This window comes from Lepus europaeus, chromosome X (genome assembly GCF_033115175.1).
Source record: "Lepus europaeus isolate LE1 chromosome X, mLepTim1.pri, whole genome shotgun sequence".
NCBI lineage: Eukaryota > Metazoa > Chordata > Mammalia > Lagomorpha > Leporidae > Lepus > Lepus europaeus.
In genome coordinates this window covers 12,254,014-12,275,757 of record NC_084850.1, presented here as the reverse complement: position 1 = coordinate 12,275,757, position 21,744 = coordinate 12,254,014, and the positions used below count along the sequence as shown (strand labels likewise).

The window sequence follows — 21,744 nt, the reverse complement described above, 5'->3', positions numbered from 1 at the left end:
TAATTTTGTGGGGAAGTTACATTTTCTGAATTTACATTTGAGAAAAATGAACAAAAGACTGGATACATAACTGATGAGTTTCATGCTAAATGTGTAAGCATTCAAGATTTGAAACCAGACATGCTGATTTCAGAGCCCATACACTGCACAGCATATCACATCACCTCTTCTAATCCGAACAGATATTTGTTACCTATGCACAAATCTTTTTCCTTTTAAATTTGTAAAACATTTGAGATGAAAGGAAAGAGAGATAAAGAAGGAGGAGGAGGAAAAGGTGGAAAGAGAGAGGAAGAGGAGAAGGAGTAGGAGAGGAGAGAAAAGGACAGAGAACACTTTTTTTTTTGATTGTATTCAAATTTTATTTTTTCAACAAAAAACTTAGTACAATGATTTTAAATAATAAAACATGGTATATTCTAAGAGTTTTTTTTTTTCAAGACAGTTTATTAAATTTGGACTCCTACAGTTCTGTTGTGGTACTTTCTTCAGCATGTGTATTGTTCCTTAGCATTTTATCACCACTTCAAACTTGCTAAACAAAGAATCACTCTGTCTGCATATGTGAAGCTTCACTGTAAGGAAATACTCCACGACCACATAAAACACACAAAACATTTTTTTTTCTCAGCTGGTGTGATTTCATTTGTAGGAACAAACGCCCACACACAGCTGTCCCCTCCCCCTCACCTGCCCGGGCAGGGCCAGGGGACCTGGGCCGGCCTCAAAGGGCCCCCCATGTGGACGTGGCCAGTGCCCTCAGGGCTGGGAGTCGGGGCAGTGGCAGCACACGGGGTGGGGGGTGCAGCTGGGCTGGCAGCAGATCTGCAGAGTGGGTTCTTCACCCCGGGCCATCTGGCTGGTGCCAAAGGTCATGGACGCATCAAACTCGGCCTTGAGCAGTTGGAGATGCTTCACGGCCTGCAGTGCCTCTGCTGGGACCTCGGCCACGCCCTCCAGGAGGTTGTAGTTCTCACCGGGGTCCTCAGACAGGTCGTAGAGCAGTGGTGGCTCATGGGCGGTCAGAGGGCTGGAGGCATGGCAGGCAGCGTCTGCGGTGGTGTCGCTGTGTGGGGAGCCCTGGGTGAAGAAGTGAGCCTTGTACTTCCCACTCCGAATCAAAGACTCTGCGGACTTCATCGGGGAAGGCCAAGTAGAAGAAGAGGGAGAGGGAGTTCCGAGGGCTCTTGCCTGTGCCCAGCAGCAGGGGACTGAGGTCAAAGCCATCCAAGGTGACGTTGGGCAGCGGGGCCCCAGCCAGGGATGCCAGCGTGGGCAGCAGGTCCAGGGAGCTGGCCAGCTCGTGGGTCACACTGTTACCGGAGAAATTGCAGGGTTCTTGTCTTCGCGCAAGAAAGAATTCAGGCGTGAGACAGAGAGTAGTGGGAGGTAAAATAGCAAGGTTTATTAAGAAGGAACATCTGTAAGGACGGATGGGCACCTCTCCAGACAGGACCTGAGAGAGAGTGCCCAGTCCCTCAGACTGGGGGAGGGGGGGGGCTGCATGGGTGAGTGGAGAGTACACCTGGCCAGGCCAGGCCAGGCCAGGCGGGCAACTCAGCAAAGATGCAGAGAGCTGAGCGCGCAGTCCAGTTGAGGCTGGGGGTTTTAAGGAGATGGGTCTTGCTTCCCCACCTCTGCTCCTCTTGGAACAAAGGGCTTTTTGGATGTAAATAGAAAAACTTCTCTTGAAGGTCTGAAACAAAGGACTTTATGGATGCAAATGTTATCAGACCTGAGGAAGGGAGCAGGGTGTTTGAGATGCAGATACTGGGCTGCACCTGGGAGATTGTGGAAGATTTATCAGGCAGGAAGCAGGAGGGGTGAGGGCCTCCACCTGGCAGGTTATCAGGTAAAAGGGGGCAGGGCAGGCAGGATGTGAAATCTGGGCTTCCCCTGAAACATTGTTAGGATGACTTAGAGATGCAGATGCATATAGATGTCTTCTCTTTAGGCCTGTCACACACACATAAGCTCATAACTGACTTCCTACCTAACAACACCAGGAGTGATGCGGCCTGGCCAGAAGGCCAAGGCAGGCTCCCGGACGCCTCCCTCGAAGGTCGTGCCCTTCCCGCAGCGCAGGAGGCCAGAGCAGCCTCCACGGGACATAGGCATGTTTTCAGGCCCATTGTCTGCAGTGAAGATGACCAGTGTCTCTCCGAGCAGCCCCAGGTCCTCCCCGGCCGTCATCAGGGCCCCCACGGCTGCATCCAGCTCCATCAGGGAGTCCCCAAAGGGCCCACGGCCTGAGCGGCCTGCGAAGCTATGCCCACTAAACTGGGGGTAGTGGGTGTGGTGGGAAGCGTAGTACAGGGAGAATGGACAGCCCTGGCGCTGGGCGTCGGCCATGAGGTCGCGGGCGAAAGCCACGTAGCGGGCTTCCAGTCCAGGCAGCCAAGGGGGTTGCTACAAAAGTGCAATATTAGACACTAACTAGCTAGGACTGCTGCCTCATGTACTCCAAAGAGGAAGACAGGATTTGATTAAGTGCACATATTTCTTTAAGTTACTCATATTGTCCTTTGCTTGGATGCAATGCCATGCTATTTTTATTTGCTTAACATTAATTTGATGAACACCTTGAACAGACAGCCAAACATTACCCCTCTACCTGGCCAGCAGTGGACCTTGCTTGCAGTGAGGGTTAAAGAAGATAACCATTTTTTGTATGTGTGAAAATTGGTGATAACTGGCACTTAAGATCAGAAATAAAGTTCTTTATACTTAATGCCTTAAGATGCTCTTTGCCCAAACTCTGACTTTAAGATAGGCAGTAAAACCACAATACTACTGAGTTTTTGTAGAATTGTTACATTTGATAATAAAACTCACCTGTTTAATCTCACTAATTCAATAATCTCACTAATTCACTCCCCAAATATCCACCATGGTCAAGACTGGTCTGAGCTGAAACTGGGGCCTGGGAACTTAATTAAGGCCTCCCATGTGGGTGGTGGGAACCCAATAACTTGAGTCATTACCTGCTGCCTTCCAGAGTCTCCATAGCAGGAAGCTGGAGTTATGAACCAGAGCTTGGTATTGAACCAAGGTACTCCATTGTGGAATGCAGGTATCTAAACCAAATTTCCACCCTAGTTTATCCTTTCTCTTACAAAGAAATTTCTTGATGGAGAATTCTTCCCTGAGCTACCTCTATAGCAATGTTAGTTGCACAAATAAAATAACAGGAGAATGAATGTCTTAGAATTATTTTAGGCTCTCAAATTATACTGTTGAATTGCTTCAAGGAAATTAGTATGGTAAAATTAGTATTTATAAAGTATCAGAAGCTGCTGTTTGTCAACTTCCGCCAATTTCCTACATGCCTTCTTTTCTATAGAACTTGTAAAATCTTAAACAGAAGAAAATAATAAGCAACACTTCTTGGAGAGCAGTTCAACATATACTACCCCCATTGATTGTGATATGGAATACTGGAATTGAATACCCACAACCATTTACTCTGTGATCCCTTTTCATTTTATTTGAAAGCACTTGCACTGGAAACATTGGAGTCACTTTTTCTATCACTCGTCTTCTGTTTTAAGAATTATAGCATCATGTAAATTCTGGCATTCTGGGTGCCAATTAATTCCATACCTGTGTCAATTTCCCTTCCACCTAGAGATAGTTTCAAAATTTCTTCTCTCTTTAGAATTCTTTTCTCCCTCCTACTCACAGGATAAAGTTCTACTTAACGTGTTACTGGCTGTATTAATCACTAACTTAGCTTCAGGTCTTTATTTCATGGTTAATTTCTCAGCTGAAATTTATTCTGGGCCCCTTGTATAAAGTTTTAATGCACTGTCTACCCTGCTCTTACACCCAACATTTCATATGTCTCTTCCTGGCTCTATTGGTTTCTCCTTGGTAATTATAATTGTCACACATATTATATATTTTTTACTTTACTCTTCTTGTTCACACTTTGCTTTCCCCAAGACTATGTGAACTACCTTAGAGCAATGCTTTCTGTCTCTTTTAGTCACTACTATTCTTCATGACTTCCAAAAGTGTCTGTCATATAATAAATACTGCACAAATATTGGTTTTATTCAATCTTCCATACATATTCACTAACTCAACAAATACTTATTAAGCAACTATTGTGTTCCAGGCACTGTGCTAGTTACTAGGGATGTAATGGAGAGGAAGACTGACATAATCATTGCACTTCAGCAGGGTATATTTAGGTGTGAAAATTAGGCAAGTAAGTGAGAGCTTATAGTATAGTGCATTCAGGCAATTAGATAAGGTGGAGAAAACACAAGCAATTATGCAGACACATTAGAGTAGTATCTGATCTAGCCAGTGAGGCTAAAAGATACTTCTGAAAACTGAAAAAGAAATCTGAAGTAAGCAGAAGAGCTAATCAAATATTTCTAGAGCAGATCATGTGAACTAGGAGTCAGCAAAATATTCTCAGCCAAGAGCCAGTGTTTCGGTGTTATGTGTAGAATATGGTCTCTGTCACAGTTAGCTAACCCTACTCTTGTAGCAAAAGTAGTTACAGGAATCCCATTCAGAATAGCTACAAAAATCGAATACTTAGAAATAAATTGGGCAAAATGTTGAAATCTTTACCTAATATATACTAAACTGATCTTCTGTATATAAAGAGAATTGAAAATGAATCTTTACATGATTGGAAGGGGAGAGGGAGCGGGAAAGGGGAGGGTTGCGGGCAGGAGGGAAGTTATGGGAGGGGGGAAGCCATTGTAACCCACAAGCTATACTTTGGAAATTTATATTCATTAAATAAAAGTTTAATAAAAAAAAAAAAGAAATAAATTGAACCAAAGAAGTGAAATATATCTACAATGAAAACTGAAGAGTAGAGATAAAAGAAATCAGTAAGGACACAAAATGTAGATATTTCTTGCATATGGATTGGAAGAATTAATATTGTTTAATTGTGTATTCTACCTAAAGCAATATACAGATTCCTTGTAATCCATATCAAAATACCAATGATATTCTTTACAGAATTAGAAAAAAGTCCTAAAATTCATATGGAATCACAAAAGCAGTAGAGTAGTGAAAGCAATCCTGAGGAAAAAATACCAAGCTGGAAGCATCACAATACCTGATTTCAAAACATAGCACAAAAATATAGTAATTAAATCAGCAAGGAGGTGGCATAAAAACTAGTACATTGATCAACTGAACATAACTGAGCCCCCAGAAATTAATCCATGTTAATATATCCAACTGATTTTTGACAAAAGTACCAAGAACATACAATGGAGAAAGGATAACCTTTTCAATAAATGGTACTTGCAAAACTGGATGTAGAAGAATGAAATTAGACCTCTACCTCTCACCATATACAAAAATTGACTCAGGATGAGTCAAAGACTTAAATGTAAAACCTGAAACAGTGAAATTGTTAGAAGAAAACACATGGGGATCACTTCAAGACACTGGTGTATGTGATGACTTCTTGCACAAGACCCTAAAAGCATAAGCCACAGTACCAAAAATAGGCAAATGGAATTCTATTAAACTCAGAAACTTCTGCATAGAGACAGAAATAACCCACCGAGTGAAGAGACATCCAACAGAATGGGAAAAATATATGCATGTTATTTATCCAAAAATAGACTAATATCCAGAATGTATCAGCAATTCAAAAAATTCAACAACAAAAGCAGCTAATCCAGTTAAGAAATGAGCAAAGAAACTGAATAGACATTTCTCAAAAGAAGACATACAAATGGCCGATAATTATATAAAGAAGTGCTCATTGTCACTATCCTTTGGGGGAAATGCAAATCAAAACCACAGTCAGGTATTACCTCACCCCGTCAGAATGGCTAAAATCCAAATGACAGAGAGTTACAAAGTCTGGCATGGATGTAGAGAAAAGGGAAGTCTTATATACTGTTACTAGGAATGTAAATTAGTGCAGCTGCTGTGGAAAACATTATGGAGATTCCCTAACAACTAGAAATGGAATTGCCATATGACCTGGAAATCCCACTACTGGGTATATACCCCAAAGACCCTCACTCATTGTGTCAAAAAGATACTTGCTCCACTATGTTAATGGCAGCACTGTTCACAATAGCCAGAATACGGAAACAATCAATGTGACCATCATGAGATGAATGCATAAATAAAATGTGATATACACATGCACACACACATATACACATGGAATATTATTCAGCTATAAAAAAGAATGAAATTCCATCATTTGAAGCAAAATGGACACAACTGGAAGATATGATGTTGAATGAAACAGACCAGACACGGGAATGGCAAATAATACACATTTTCCCTTATATATGGGAGTCAAAATTAAAAGAGAAAAAAAATCTAAATCTAAACACAGAATATTTACTAATAGAAATTGGGTAGGGTGGGAGTGATAAAAAGAGTTTGGTTTTAAAAATGTGGGAAGCAGCTTGTGATTCACAAATTTCGACAAAGATAGTAATTTTAGCTGTTTATATGGAAAATGCGATGAGGGGTAAGTATATGGGAACTTGTCTACTACCTCAGAATTTTTGTTTGGTAAATTTAAAGTAGTTCTGAAATGAAATACTAAAAATACTAATGGGCTAAATGGGCTCTTTGCAAATAAAGTTTTCTTACAAAGACAAGTGACAGGATAAGCTGAATTTTGTTAACTTCTAATATGGACCTACAGATTGCAAACTTTTTTAAAGGAAAATAAAACATCTATTCAAATGCATTTTATGTAGAAACTAATAATGGGACAGAGTTAGAATGGCCTTTGGTTGAACTCCAAATGAAGAGAGAGAAATAAATAAGAGTAAGCTTTCAGAGAAAGGTACCTCCTTCTTTGAAAGCTTACTCTTATTTGTTTCTCTCTCTAAAGGCTTCCATAGCCTTGGCAACTCATGACTAGAGCCTAGGGAGATTACTGACGCCATAAACAAGAGTGTCAAATTGTTAAGTCAGCAACAGGAGTCACTGTGTACTTACATCTCATGTGGGATCTGTCCTTAATGTGTTGTCCAATGTGAAGTAATGCTATAATTAGTACTGAAACAGTATTTTTACACTTTGTGTTTCTGTGTGGGTGCACACTGATGAAATCTTTACTTAGTACATACTGAATTGATCTTCTGTATATAAAGATAATTGAAAATGAAAAAAAAACTGGTGTTAAATTGGGAATGGCATGGAAAATTAATTAATTTTTAAAAATATATCATGTAGGATCTCTGTCTTTAATGTGCTGTACACTGTTATTTAATGCTATAACTAGTACTCCAACAGTATTTTTCACTTTGTGTTGCTATGTGGGGGCAAACTGTTGAAATCTTTGCTTAATATATACTGAACTGATCTTCTGTATATAAAGAGAATTGAAAATGAATCTTGATGTGAATGGAAGGGAAGAGGGAGCGGGAAAGGGGAGGGTTGTGGGTGGGAGGGAAGTTATGGGAGGGGGGAAGCCAATGTAATTCATAAGCTGTACTTTGGAAATTTATATTCATTAAATAAAAGTTAAAAAAAATGAAAAAAACGAGTAAGTTTTCAACTTCCAGCTTCCTCCTCTTTCTTCTTGCCTAGCTTCCTCCTCATCCCTTACATTAATAATTGAGGGCAATGAAGTTATTATCATTAGGATAATTAAACAGCAAATTTGATATTCAAAAACAGTAACATAGCATAACTTGTCCAGGAAATTCTCAAAGATATTGCTACAGATAACGTATGTCTTCCTCCTCAGAAATACATATATTGAAGTCCTAACTCCCAATGTGTATTTGAATATAGAGCCTCTAAGGAGGTAATTAAAGGTAAATGATGCAAAAAATGTGAAACTTTGACCCAATAGGATTAAGATCCTTATAATAAGAAATAAAGTCTTTCTCCCTTCTTCTCTCTCTCTCTCTCTCTCTTTCTTTCTCACTCCACCTCCCTCCCTTTTCAGGGACCACAGGGATGCTATTTTAGGACAGAGAGAGGTCTCACCTTGGACCTGTAGCCTCCAGACCTGTGAGAAAATGCATTTTTTAAGGCACTCACATTATAATATTTGTTATGGCAGCTGGAGCAGACTAAGGTAGACATTCATGAAAGGAACGCTGAGCTACAGTTTTTCCTACTTTGATATGCAAGTGAAACTTTTACTTTTTAAATCTTTTTCCCTAGCTTCTTCCCAGCCACAAATTCTCTTCAAAGCAGCATTTACTGTCTTTATTTTTCTTGCTGAGTCACTCAATTAATACTAATTGTTTCTGACTACCTAATGATTCCCTGGCTTTGGAGAGGAGCTTGTAAATTCAACATGTAAAACTCAGCAGATGTAATCTCAGAGATCAGTATTACTTGTTCTCACTTAGTAGGAGATATTATTAGTTACAGAAGTCACCTTTAAACCACTGCCTTTCCAATATGTCATTCTCTTCTAGGCCATGCGATTCTTTGGAGAAGGTGACAGAATGAAAGGACAAGGCACATGTGTGACTGCTGACTCCGACTGAGAAACTAACAGAGCTGAAAGCTGAGTAGATGAATGTAGCAGAAGAGCTTGTTAACAGCCCAGAAGTCACACAGAGGATGCTGTGCAAGCTGTCTGTGAGCTGTCAAAGACAGAGTGGTTACATGTGCATAGCATCTTGCTTTTCTTGACATTAGAGCTACTATGAATGATGTACATAATAGTACTCTTGGGGAGTTTCTGATTAGCAGCATGGACCCTCTAAGGGGTGCCTGCACTAGAACTAAAAAAGCATTCTGCCCTAGAACTTAGTGAACAGGAATGGGGTTTTCTTTGTGATCTGAAAAGTGCCTTTCAGAAAGTCACTGAACTGCAAAGCCCTCCCTGCACAGTATTTCTCCACTACGGGGACAGGGTATAGGCTCCAGTTTTGATAACACAGATACCTGAACATACTATCTTTATTTGTACTTCGCAGAGCCGTAGTTGGAGACCATAATCTTAGCTAGTGCAATGCTGAAGGCTACAGAGTGATATTTGGAAGGAACAGTTAAGAACCAAACTCCAGTTTTGACCAAGGAAGGTGATATAGAAGGCAGGGCAATAAAGTAGGAATATAGAATACTTGTCATAAAAATGAGAAATTCTGTATTCAAGTTAGATATTTCTTCTTCAAAAGGTTGTCCTCTTGGGACTTCAGACATCTTTCACCTATCCCAAAGACCATCTCAGGAATCTCTTTTGGAAATTCATTTACATTCTATTGAAATAGTCTCTATGTCAAACATATGCCATTCCTAACTTGGAATTAGATTATTTTCTGCAGCCAAAAATACTTGGAGATTGTTTACAATGAGTTAAGTTGCTAGTTTATTGATTAATACTTTAGGACTCCCAAATAATGTACAACTATAAAGTAATGAAAATTACTTCTTAGATGGCAAGAGAATTAGCTATGATAGGTCTTTACAAAGAAACTCCTTGAAAAAGTTGTATGCAAAAACAGTATAAATTGAATAGATGCAAATCTTTCTACAGGGCTGTTTTACAATGACAGAGCACTCACTTGGATGAGTACATTCTGATAGACTTCTTAAGCAATGGGCTATAATCCCTCACAGTAAAAATATATTTCATCTTGGTGGCTTTTTCCAAGTAATAAGTACTGTTGGGAACATCAGAAAAAGTCAATGTTTTTTATTTCATGATAGAGAATTTATACATAATCTAAGTTTAAGAGTATACTGTTGGTGGATTTTAAGAAGAGTGGCTTACTCTGGTGGATTACTTTTATGATCTGGTCAGAATGGGCTAGAGGTAGCCTGAGTGAATCTGTCATGCAGCTGTTGCTGCTACCCATGTAAGAGATGACGGTAGTTAAGACAGTAGCTATAGATATTAAGATAAGTGAGCAAAAATAAGAGATATTAGGAAAATAAAGAATTAATGTAGATTTATCTTTATAGTACTGTTTCAGGTCTCTCCATATCTGGTGACAGTATAAAATCATGATTTTGACATTACATATTGATTAACTGGCTTATCAGAGGGGTAAACCTAAGAGAATTTTTGGACTGAATAAATCATAAGTTTATGTGATTAAGATTTTTGCATAGAGGTAAGTAATTAATGATTAAAGTGGTATTTCATAAAACAGAATATGAATTGGGATAGTTTTTTGAACGCTACCATTATCTTCAAATAATTTAGTCTGTCCTTTCATATAATTTATATAAATAATTTTATAATTCATATATAATACATAATATATAATAAAATATATAATTTTTAAATAGATGAGGTCAACTTCCCTTTCATTTGAGTAGAGGGCTCTTTAATAGTGATTGCTGGTTTGACAGGGTTCACTCTTTGGTGGGAGTTCTTGATAAACTGTTTCTTTGAATGGAAATGGTCATAATTAATTTGTGTGTGAATTCTTTAGCAGCAGTTGTTACTGTAGCATGAAACAAATGAATAAATGTTGTGGCACTTATTTCTTCTCATTATGACAAACTGACTGTTTTTTCATTATTTTTAGTTAGAAAAGTTAATGTTATATTTTGGAACCTTGCCTTTAAAATGAGAGCCTTAACCAAAACAAAAAGATACCCAAGGGATCAATGTTGTAGCATAATGGGTAAAGCTACTGACTGTGACACTGGCATCCCATATGGGTGCTGGCTAATGTCCCGGCTGCTCCACTTCTGATCCAGCTCTATGCTAACGCACTTGGAAAATCAACCGAAGATGGCCCAAGTGCTTGGTCCCCTGCACCTACGTGGGAGACACAGGAGAAACTCCTGGTTCCTGGCTTCAGGCTGGCCCAGCACTGGTCACTGCAGCCATTTGGGGAGTGAACCAGCTAATGGAAGACCTCTCTCTGTAACTCTGCCTTTCAAATAAATAAAATAAATCTTTTAAAAAAAATTCCAAGTGAACTTACCATCTGCATTGGAGCCAGTGTTGGAGTCCTACCAACACAGGTCTGACTGTGTAATGTCTAGACTCTAACATTCCGATACTTTGTCCGTATTGCACAGCTGCAGCATTAATCAGAATGTTTTCAATTTGTGAAGACTCATTCAACCAGGTTGAGCTGCCAAAGGTAAAGGTGCTCTTAGATTATTTCATTTTTAGACAAACAGGTAGAAAGGATTTATTCACCATGGAAGCATTTGTGAAAGTTCAGCTGTGTGCTGTCTCCATATTATCACTCCATCCAATGGAGAAGAATCAGATAATATAGTTAGAATCATATAATAAAGCAACTGGTTGTTGCTGTTATGCAGGTATTTATTTTGCTATCAACATTACAAAAATATTCATGGCAAAGGAAATACTATGTTTTAAGCCTACTATTGTGTTTTTTGAAAGACCAACCACATTCCTCAGTTTTCTGGGTAGCTGGATGATCACCGTGTGATTGAGCTCTGGTTACTGAAATGTGGGCTGGCGCCGTGGCTTAACAGGCTAATCCTCCGCCTTGCGGCGCCGGCACACTGGGTTCTAGTCCTGGTTGGGGTGCCGGATTCTATCCTGGTGGTTGCCCCTCTTCCAGGCCAGCTGTCTGCTATGGCCCGGGAAGGCAGTGGAGGATGGCCAAAGTGCTTGGGCCCTGCACCCGCAAGGGAGACCAGGAGAAGCATCCAGCTCCCGGCTTCAGATCAGCGCAGTGTGCCGGCCACAGTGCGCCAGCCACAGCGGCCATTGGAGGGTGAACCAACGGCAAAAAGGAAGACCTTTCTCTCTGTCTCTCTCTCTCTCACTATCCACTCTGCCTGTCAAAAAAAGAAAAAAAGAAATGTGAGCATAGGTGATGTGATATTTCCAATGTGATGCAGGAAAGAACAAATATCTCTTCTCTAGACTGTCTCACAAGGACTCTGGGCAAGATAGTAACACAGCACTCAGTGATGGCAATAGTTAAAACATGGACATAAACTATATGACACTTAAGGAGCTGATCATTGGACTGCAGTATGAGAAACACATCTGTCTTGAGCCACTGAATTGTGGGGAGTTCTTTTTTTAATTTCTGTCTTTCTTTGATAAAACATTTCCTTTAAATAATGACAACAGCAGAAGCAGCAGTTTGTGGACCACATAATACGTACTCGGCATTGTGCTGAGCACTGTATGACACCTGTTATCTTCCCAATTAAAAGATGTCAAGAAAATATTAAAATTATCATTCAATAAATGATGAAACAGACTCAGAGAAGAAAAATGAATGACCTAAGTTCTCACAGTTTATAAGCATGTGGTAGTCCACCAGCCTGGATTTAAATGCATATTTCCATTATACGACAGCTACTCTTGAATGTTCATATTTCAACTCATTGTTTCCAAATTCCACATGCAAATTTTATGTTTGAAAATATCTTGAAATAGCTTTGTTTAGATACAATCTAGCAGGCAATTCACCCACTTCAGTTGTGCGATCCAATGGATTTTAGTTTGGTCACAGACTTAGATGACCATTATCACAATCAATTTCAGAACATTTTCATCACCCCTCAAACAAGAAATTCGTTAACCATGAACAGCTGCTCTCCTTTTCTCCCCGCTCAACACAAGTATCTTCTCACCTCCACGTGCTACTCTTTGGTCCCATACAATCATTTGAATTCTATCTTTACATATTTGTCCTTTCTGGAAATTTAAAAAGTATTCCTCAGATATAGCTATAATTATACAATCCTTTGACCTCCTTAGTGCTAAGAATTCCTTATTTATTCTTTAAGTCTTCAGTAAAGTGCCTAGAACAATCTCGAAAAAATTAATGAATTAAACACACACACACACACACACTGAATCAAATAAAGAGAATAGCACTAAGTCTTCTTCCAATATAGATGTCGCTGAAACCAATCTCAGAAAGTGTGATCAAGAACAAAATTCTTGAGGCTTCTCTTAGCTGTTTCCATCTTTAAAATGCAGCAGCCAAAAGTAGCTGCTTTCCATAGATTGGAAGGGCACAGCAGAGTGCAGAATTACTATAAGGCCATCTTAAAGGCATATGACTCTGAAAGCAATGTCCCAGTGTATTTGTGACAAAGCTGAGATACTTGCATGAACCATGACTTGAAAATAATAATAATAATAAAAAGTTGACTTGTTTTTGAAAGAGCCACTTAATTTAGATAACATTTAGTGGTTCTGTTAATGGTTACCAAGTAAGTAATTTTTAAAGAATATCTTTTATTGTTTGAAAAAAACTCAATAAAATTTTTCAAGTAAAAACATGTAATTAGAATCCTACCTGGCATTCTGTAGGGTGGTATGACTATAAGAGATTCTTAAAAATAGCATATGTGAATATATATGAATATGATGGTATTTCTTGTGTGACTTCCCCCATGTGGCTTAGAGCCCATTTTCCATAGCAGATATGCAAAGGAATGTTGAGCAATGGCACTATCATTGGACTATGTGTATAGCCTCCCAGGAGGACTACTTGTGAGGATAGTATTCATTTAGATGTATAGATTCTGGTTTGTTTGCTTTTAAAACGTCCAATTATTTTTATTCATACTTCCTCTCTGCTGCTATATATCTTTTTAATGCTTATCTGCAGATTTTCCTTAAAATAAATATACAGTGTTTGGAAAAACACCTTTGAAATATCAGACTGGAAATAGACCTTTGCAATTAATGGAGCTAAAATAATATTAAAAGTTTCTACTTTTCGAGGAGTATGAATATGATTCATGCTGAGTGTTTTTAGCCTGGTGTAATGGGAAAAATGGTTTACACGAGAACTCAAATAACTTGGTTCTAGAATCGGTTTTGCCTTATAATATCAATAAGATATGGGTGAACCACTTAATAATGCCATTCATTCTTCTTTCACACATTTATTCTTTCACTTACTTCCACTCTTTTAAACATGAAATACTCACTAACTTCTGGTCACTTTGGTGATTATAAAAATTATAAAAAAAGTATTAAAAAAGTATTGCTTCTCAAAATATGCTCTCAATTAAGTGGAAAAAATGAATAGCTTTAAAAGTTTAAAAGTGAAAGAATCCTACCTGGCCTATTTATGCTGTTAATGTTCTGTACATGTCTAATGAAAGGTCTTAAGAGAAACTGCTGTGTGAACTCTAAGTTGTTATCAACCTATCCTCTTATAGATATTCCCATGAGATCTCTCTTAGTCTGTTTGGACTGCACCAATAAACTAGCCCAGGACAGGTGACTTATAAACAAAAGCATGTTGTTGTTTTTTGTTTTTTGTTTTTTTTCACGTTCTGAAGATTGGGAAGCATTAAATCAAAGTACCTGCAAATTTGAAGTCTGGTGAGGGCCTCTCCAAGGTTCATAGATTCCAGTCTTCTGGCTGTGTCTTCGTATGCCAGAAGGGCTGAGTAAGCCCAGGACCTCTTTTATAAGGCATTAATCCATGAGGGGTCTGCCCCATGATAATCATCTTGCAAAGACTTCACCACCTGATGCCATCACATTGCAGGGCAAGATTTCAACATACAAATTTTCAGTGGACATTACCCTTAAGTTTTTAGTAAGTACTTTACAACAATATATGAAGCTGAATCTGGTGCATCAATATAAAAATACTTTCTTCTTAAGTGGTCATTTTGTTAGTTTCTCATGAAGTTCTTGGGAACACAGGTGTAGAAAAAAAGGAGAGAAGATGATAAGATGAAAAAATGTGTTGAGGGGCAAGAGTTGTGGTGCAGGCGTTTAAACTGCCACCTGTGATACTAGCATCCCATATTGACGCCATTTAGAGTCAAGACTGCTGACTTGTGACCCAGCACTCTGTTAATTCCCCTGGAAAAGCAGCTGAGGATGGCTAGAGTGCTTGGGCCCCTGCCTCCTATGCGGGAGACCAGGATGTTGTTCCAGGCTCCTGGCTTTGGCTTGGCCCAGCCCTGGCCCGTGCAGGTATTTGGAAAGTGAACCAGCAGATGGAAGAACTCTCTCTGTCTCTCCCTCCATCTCTGTAACTCTGTGACTATCAAATAAATACAATAAATCTTTTAAAAAAGAATTAAAAATAAAAATAAAGGCTGTTGAGAGGGAGTCATGTTGAAGCCTAGAAGAGGAATGCTGAGACAAAGCTGAGTCTTTGAATTCATGACTGATGGCTTAGAAGCTGGAGTACAAGAGACATTGGATTTAAAAGGAGGGAGGAGCCAGTGCCATGGCTCACTAGGCTAATCCTCTGCCTGCGGTGCCGGAACACTGGGTTTTAGTCCCGGAAGGGGCACTGGATTCTGTCCCGGTCGCTCCTCTTCCAGTCCAGCTCTCTGCTGTGTCCCAGGAGTGCAGTGAAGGATGGCCGAAGTGCTTAGGCCCTGCACCCGCAAGGGAGACCAGGAGGAAGCACCTGGCTCCTGGCTTCAGATCAGCGCAGCGCAGCAGCCATGGCAGCCATTTGAGGAGTGAACCAGACCTTTCTCTCTGTCTCTCTTTCTCAGTGTCTAACTCTGCCTGTCAAAATAAAAGAAAAAAAAAAAAAAGGCAGGGAGGACAGAGTGGAGCACAAGAATGTGAGTGGCATCATTTCTGCTCCCAAGCCTTTATCAAAGATATCCGCAATCTGTTCTCACTGAAACATTAGGCTTCAATGCCTATATATCTCAAGAATGTTTCAATTGCAAAGAACTACTAACAGAAATCCATCACAGGAAGATCAAGGAAAAAGCAGATTTATTATAAGGACACAGGGGAATCTCACAGAAATCACTGCAGGAAATAAAGCTGAGTTGCCAGCAAATGGAAAATGATCAGATCATTTTCTTCATTTTTTCCCTGCCTGTTCTGCTTCTCCCCAACCCCATCTCTAGAGGTCCTTTCCCCACCTCCCTCTACATCTCCATCTCTCCCTACGCCCCCTCCCTCTCTGTCTTCCCACCATTTTTTTTTTTTTACTATGAGGCATAAGGAATCTGTTTTCTGCTTCTCTCTCCATGACAGTCTTGTTCTTTTGTCTTTGCAGACTGCTTGAACTGTTTACATGTGGGCCACCATACGACTGCTCCCAACTCTACATGGTTTTCTTCACTGGTTAAGAGACTGGATTATGGGGTCTGGATGCCAGGGTGAAACCCTGAGTCTGCTGTTTCTATCCTGTATATGTTGGTCGAGTCAAGCCATGCAACCCGTATGTTCTTCCATTTATTCATTTGTATAATGGAGATGATAAAGATACCTACTTTTTACTTGATTGTGGAGAACATAAAGTACATCAATTTATGTAAACTGCTTAAAAGAGTGCCTGACCCATACTTTGTGTTTTGTAAGTAATTTTATACCATCATTATACCTGTTAGGTTTTCCACAAATAATCAGCTCGGGTTCTTTTTAGCCAATTCAGTTCTACAAAGGAGAGAACATTTCTTCAGCTTTAACGCTAACTTACTGTGTGACCTTGATCAACGACTTTGCATATTTGGCATTTCAGTTTCATCAAAAATAAGATGAGAAGATTAGATTTCATGTATACAAAGATTTCTATTAGTGCTAGGATTTTATGATTCTGTGAAATGCTTTTCCTTTAATTTGACAAATTCAGAAATGTTTTAAATCACATTTACTATGTAGTGCCAAGGATCCTTTATAAATAATAGGCATTAAGAAGCTAAGTTCCAAGAGTAAAGGTAAATCTAAAGCACAGCAGATATAAATACTGCCTGAAGCTCTCCATCCTCTATGTCCTACTCCTAGGAGGTGCAGCTTAAATTTAGCTACGTTTCTGTTGGGCTTTAAAACATAAGGCATTGATTTGGCACACCATATACACCCTGCAATAAAATATGCATTTACTTAGACACTGAATCACTTTAGATAGAGACTGGAAGAATTAAAATGGAAAGGAATTAGCAAGAAGAAGTTAGGGGAGGAATAAAGAATTAACAATCTGCGTAGCGTCCATTAGTCTCTATTAGGAGAAAAAAATCTAGCCATGTGGTGATATTATTCCACAGGCTGATGAAATTAGTAGAGAGGGGTAAGTGTGAATAAATGTGACTGTGTTTTTCACTTTGTACTATGCTATTTCTTTCTAAGAGGAAAGCATCTCTGCTGAGGAATTCTCTTGCTATACATACAGCACCCGAGGACATTACCAACCTTGGAAAAGAGAGAAGCAGCATACTAATTAATAAACTAGTTTAATGCAAGACCCCTGTTGTGAGATTTTTCAGAGCTTCCAGATGAAAATCCTTGCCAGTTAACAAAAGGAGATGCTTCACTAGCTAAAGCCAACAGAGTCTCTTTTCTGCAACCAAAGCTTCTAGCTCCCCAGAGAAAAGAAAGCTGACTATCTGGGGCTTAAGGTTGTGAGGAGGTATATATTTTCTGAGTGTTTTCAAAAGCTCTTTTTACTGGAAAGCTAACAAAATTTGAATTCTCTATAATGCTTTATTTGCGGGAGACTAAATGCTTAAACATGCTACTCTTCTTTGTTGAGTTACTTACTCATTGGTTAGTTATATCTGAATGAAACAGAACTCTAAACACATCTATAGTTTATTAAAAGGTCACATTTCGTGGACGCAGTAAAAGGGATATTGTTGCCAACATTCTAAAAATATGTCAATCTAGTTTTGATGACTCTAGCATACATGGTATGAGCACCAACCATATTTTTTAAATATTTATATTAAAAATCTGTGTGGAAAGTAAACCAGTAAAATGCTTAGTGAGTGTAGGATTTCCTTTTGGAGTGATGAAAGTGCTTTGAAACTAGAGAAGTGTGGGGTGTGGGAGGAGGGAAGAGAGAGAGAGAGAGAGAGAGAGAGAGAGAGAGAGAGAGGAATTTACATCTGCTCCCCAAATGTCCATAACAGCCAGGTCTGGCCTTGGCCAGAGCCAGGAAATCATTCAAGGACTCTCATGTGAGTAGCAGGGACGCAAGTAGTTGAGCCATCTCCTGCTGCCTCCAAGTATGTGCATCAGCAGGAAACCGAGTCAGAAACAAAGTGGACACTGGAATGCAGACACTCCAGTATGGGAAGTGGGTTTCTGAAATAGTGTCAAGCCCTGCACAAAATGTGAATCCCTTCCTTTAAAATGTCATTGTTTTGATAGGCCTGGTCATTACTAAATGCCTGTCTGCAAAGCACATTTTAAAAAGCTTTTTTTTCCCCATAGTTGTTAATATAACATCATTACTTCTTTTGAGAGTGGCCTCTTCACTATATTGAGGATTTCTCATTATTCTTCCCCTGATCTCTTAATGATGAATTTGGTGATAGATGCTACCTCAACACAACATTGTTGATGTAACTCAGAGGCAATATGTTAAAGCAAACAGAGTATTTGTTCTGTGGCTGACTAATGGTAAAACTCGATACTCAGTTGCCTCATGTGTGTAATAAAGAAGTGAATTATATGCTAAGAGCCTTTATATTTCTAAAATGAGGATTTTACTGTAAATATCAATTGGATGTTTTGTGCAGGGCTTGGAAACCTTAAGTAATTAAAAGGTATGTTTCTGGCCAGTGCCGAGGCTCAATAGGCTAATCCTCCGCCTTGCGGCGTCAGCACACCGGGTTCTAGTCCCAGTCGGGGCATCAGATTCTGTCCCGGTTGCCCCTCTTCTAGGTCATCTCTCTGCTGTGGCCAGGGAGTGCAGTAGAGGATGGCTCAAGTGCTTGGGCTCTGCACTCCATGGGAGACCAGGAGAAGCACCTGGCTCCTGCCTTCAGATCAGCACGGTGCACCGGCTGCAGCCTGCCGGGCGTGGCGGCCATTGGAGGGTGAACCAATGGCAAAGGAAGACTTTTCTCTCTCTCTCTCTCACTGTCCACTCTGCCTGTAAAAAAAAAAAAAGTATGGTTCTTACTTTTGTTGAATTTAGACTATGATATTGTAGACATAAACCAAAATGAAATTCTGGATTGTTTGTTACAAACTATAGTGCTTTGAGCAATAATTAAAGATAAAGATGACTGGAGGTGTGAACTGTGGATGGGTTGGATCTTGAGCTGGATACAGAATGAAGCATGGGAATCAGATAGACTACTTAGAAAAGGTCACTTTCCTCTGTTGTAAAGTGAGGAAATAGAGGGTCAGGGCTAAAAGAGCTTGCACAATATTGCCCAACCTGTAAATGTTGGAGGCAAGATTTAAACCTTGGACTATGTGGTCCCAGAGATCTCCACTTAACATTTTCCCTCTTGTGTGTTCATTCAGTCAATTCTTCATTCAATCTATAAATGTAGTTAGAATTCACTGTGGCTATCAAAATAAGCTCTGTTATAGAAATGTATATAGGATGTAAGTGTTCCTGACTTGATTGAACTTACAATCAGGTGGAGAAGAGAGAAATTAAACATACAGGTGTGGAATGATTACGTATCATATCAGTATGCCTGGTTGAACTCTTCGCTCCACTTCGGACTCAAGCTTCCAGCTCATGCACACCAGGGGAAGCAGCAGACAGTGACTCAAGCACTTGGGTCTCTGCCTCCCACATGGGAGGTCCAGCTTGAGTTCCAGGGTTCTGGCTTTGCCCAGGCCAAGCCTTGCTCTTGTGGGCATTTAGGGAATGAGCCAATACATGAGAGATTCTCTCTCCCTCTCTCTCTCTTTCTCTCTCTCTCTCTACCTTTCAAATAAATAAAAAAATCTAAAAAGAAGAAATTAAATAATTATAAAAATCAAAATCATGAGAAGCCATATGAGAAAACACTAGAAAATGTTTTAAAAGAATGACAGCTTATCTGAGATAAGGAGTTCATGAGGACGTTCCAGAAGAAATTAATTATATTTATTTATGTTCAGATATGAAGAACAGGTAGATGGTAGGCAGGGAAAAAGTACTGGGGAAAAGGATCAAGGATTTAGAATGGAAAAAACCTTTACTCCTTTCATAAAAAGAAAGAAAAGTAGTGTATTTCCATGCACACAACAAAAAGCCAATGACCAAGAAAAATCTGGAGAGATTCATGTCATTTTCAGGAGGCTATTAAGCACTATGTGACATGTAGTGCTTTCAGTTAACCCATCATGGCCATTGAACATCTATGGACAGAATATGGAACTGTTACATAGTAACATAATGTACTCATTTTCCGGGGGAGGGGTTTGGCTAACTTTACTCACCATGTCGGCACAGGGTTTTGGAGTTTGTTTGCATTGCTGGATGCTATTCCATATTCTCATTATGCTCTGATGTATTTATACAGTCTATTTGTGGATGCATATCTGGAAACCTTCAATATTTGGGCTCTTCAAATAATGCATTATTGACATACCTGTACATATATTTTAGCGTAGATACACATTCATTTGTGTTTTTTTTTTTTTTTTTAGTATATAACTAAGAGTGGGAGAACTAGAAGGTAGAATTTTTACATCTTCAATCTTAATATATATTGTCATTTTTCCAAAGTGGTTGTGCCAATCTACATTTCCACCAACATTTTCCAATTTCTTACCCTGCTTTCCTCCTTGCCTAGGGGCCCCTGAATGTTGGTTCACCCTGAAGCCTGAGAAAGAACTAAAGTTCAGAAAATGACCGCTCCTCAACTTATCCTGAGAATCCGTTGATGACAGCAAGACACATTTCTTGTCAAACTGCACCAGTCATAGTCGACTCACGCACCTTCACTTCCCGAACTTGCCCTCATTTATTGCTTAGTCCTCCCTGTAAAAGAAAAGGCTCTCCATGTTGAATTTTGAGATATTTAGAGAATAAATAGATTTGAGTAATCTTTTTTTAAAAACTTTTATTTAATGAATATAAATTTCCAAAGTACAGCTTATGGATTACAATGGCTTCCCCCGCCCCGATAACTTCCCTCCCACCCGCAACCCTCCCCTTTCCCGCTCCCTCTCCCCTTCCATTCACATCAAGATTCATTTTCAATTCTCTTTATATATAGAAGATCAGTTTAGTATATATTAAGTAAAGATTTCAACAGTTTGCCCCCATATAGCAACACAAAGTGAAAAAAATACTGTTGGAGTACTAGTTATAGCATTAAATAACAGTGTACAGCACATTAAAGACAGAGATCCTACATAATATTTTTTTAATTAATTAATTTTCTATGCCATTTCCAATTTAACACCAGGTTTTTTTTTTTCATTTCCAATTATCTTTATATACAGAAGATCGATTCTGTATATAATTAGTAAAGATTTCATCAGTTTGCACCCACACAGAAACACAAAGTGTAAAAATACTGTTTCAGTACTAGTTATAGCATCACTGCACATTAGACAACACATTAAGGACAGATCCCACATGAGATGTAAGTACACAGTGACTCCCTTGCTCCTTGCTCGATCTCTCTCTCTCTCTCTCTCTCTCTCTTTTTTTTTTTTTTTTTTTGACTCAGTTGGGAAGTAATTCCGCACAGCTGAGTGGAATTGAGGGTAGTTGAAATCTGGCCTCTGTGAGTATTCATTTGATATACCCCTGAGACCACACAAAGAGTTTATGCAGCCCTCAATGTGTTCTCAAGTTTCGCCACAGTCCCAAGGTTACTGAGTTTGTGTACTCGGTGAGTTTGCTTGCCCTCCCCTCGGATTTTCACAGTCGCAGATAGTTAGCTTCACCTGTTTTCACTAGATTCTATCCTCCTGTTATTTCTCCCAACCAGAGTCAAGTTTTTCTGCCTGGCTACTCATGGTTGCCGCTTTACATATGTAAAATGGCGCCTGCTCTTTGTTTTCCTCCACTTTGTTAGGTGAGTGCAGAGAGTGGCTAGTGTCCGTGCTGGTTCCCCTGATTTATTCGTGTTTTTTTTTTTCTCTCCTCCAGTCAGCCTGGTGATCTTTGCCCAGTGGGGCCTCAGGCCTCTGCCTTTCCCTGCTAATGTCTCGGGTTTCTGAGGTTT

General features: G+C 39.4%; 1 pseudogene; it reads right to left on the bottom strand.

Annotated features, from left to right (window-relative positions):
• Positions 1-640: 640 nt before the first annotated feature.
• Positions 641-8,055, bottom strand: LOC133753191 (arylsulfatase A-like; annotated as a pseudogene).
• Between the last annotated feature and the right edge of the window lie 13,689 nt (positions 8,056-21,744).